At 49.2% G+C, this 1,705-nt stretch overlaps 1 pseudogene; it reads left to right on the plus strand.

Annotated features, from left to right (window-relative positions):
• Positions 1-622: 622 nt before the first annotated feature.
• Positions 623-1,705, plus strand: part of LOC141821728 (transcription termination factor MTEF18, mitochondrial-like) — a 5,153-nt pseudogene continuing 4,070 nt past the window's right edge.

Raw genomic sequence — 1,705 nt, forward strand, 5'->3', positions numbered from 1 at the left:
CCGAGGTAGAGAAAGTAGAATTAGCTATATACCATTTCCATGATCAAGTCGTCACATGGTGGAAGACACAGAGTACTATATTCGGAGAGCGGGATATAATATGGTTATTATTCTGGGAGGCTTTTGAGAGACAGTATTGTTGAAGATCGGGAGATGGCTAGAGAGGGGGGAGTGAATAGCCTCCCTTTGAAACTCGATTTTCTCCTACAAAAGCTTAGTGCGCAGCAGAAAATAGCTAACAAAACGAAATCAATGCAAATACTAAGGAGGCGCTTGGTAGGCGGGTTTAGGAGAAGGGAATGGGAATGAAATCCATTTCATTCCCATTCTTAATGCTTGGTAGACGGGAATGGAAATCAAAATAAGGATTTGATATCCCTGATTTCATAACCTACCTCTCCCCCGGTTATCGCTAAATCCATTCCCATCGTGGTGTAATTTTTTTCCCGTGGACAACCGTACCCCGTGCCCATCGCCAGATCGCGATTTCTTTCCCGCCGCCGCGATTCTTCCTTTCGATCTTCTTCCCCACCCACGAGCTTCCCTTCCTCTTGGCCCATAAACCCTACCTCTGTTTACGAATTGAGTCTTTTCCTGTCGAGATTCCTGCCGCCCATACGCGATGCGCTTCGCCTCGCCGTCCCGGCGGCTGCTCTCCCGCCTCCTCTGCACGTTGCCGCAGAAACTCAACAACGTGCACTTCCACCTCCGCGACCGTGTCCTCAAGGGAGCGCGGAGCTGGCTCACGGAGTACCTCCACTCTGAATGCACCATCCCCTTCTCCCACGCCGACTCCATCGTCTCACACGCCCCCTTCTCCCTCTCCGCCTTCGTCGCCCGGGTCCCCTTTCCTTCGAGCACCGCTCGAGCGGACTTGAAGCGCATCTTCCGCCGCTTCCTCACGTACCACCCTGTCAACGAGTACGATTTTTTTTTTCGAGAGCATCGGCCTCCCTCCCTCCTCCTCCTCCTCCTCCTCCACTGCGGCATCCGCCTTTCCCAGTTACTTCCTTTCCGACGACTCCTTGCTCCTTGCTGCAGTCTCCGCGCTCGTGCACTACGGCTTCCCTTGGACCAAGCTCGGCCTCCTCTACCGTGAGGAGCCCCGCATCTTTTCATCAGATTCTGACAAACTTATTTCCAGGCTCCGCGCTCTCGAAGCCCGTGGCTTTCACCGCGCATGCATCATCGGCATTTGCCTTACTTTCCCCTCCGCGCTGAGTGGAGACGCTATCCCTGGTGGGGAAATCGATCACTTGTTTCAGTATCTGAACAAGGTCTTCCTCAAGCTCGATCAATCAGACTCCGTCCCGGAAAACAATGTGGACATCTTCCTCCAGGTATGTAGGAATATTCGTGTGTTCTATGATTTGGATTCTAGAAAGGGAACGATGGGGAGCGAGCTGATGTGCAAGAACCTTCTAAATATATTTCTTGAGCTGGATGATGCCTTAATAGCACAAAAATTGAAGTTTTTCATCAATTTAGGAATGGAGGCTTCTGAAGCTGGGCATTTCATTCTTAAACATGCTGATCTTTTCAATATCGATTTGGAAAACTCCAACTGGGTATTTTTTTTAAAAATAAAATGGTTTATCTATGACTCTATATGATTACTTTTATCTTTTATATATAAGGGTAAAATAGAAATTTTGTGTAACGCCCGCCCTTACCAGAGCCTTGACGGACGCTACAGTTTTTTTTT

The sequence above is a fragment of the Curcuma longa genome, chromosome 2 (genome assembly GCF_044706935.1).
Source record: "Curcuma longa cultivar G26 ecotype Majalengka, Jawa Barat chromosome 2, ITB_CL_G26_1.1, whole genome shotgun sequence".
NCBI classification, from domain to species: domain Eukaryota; kingdom Viridiplantae; phylum Streptophyta; class Magnoliopsida; order Zingiberales; family Zingiberaceae; genus Curcuma; species Curcuma longa.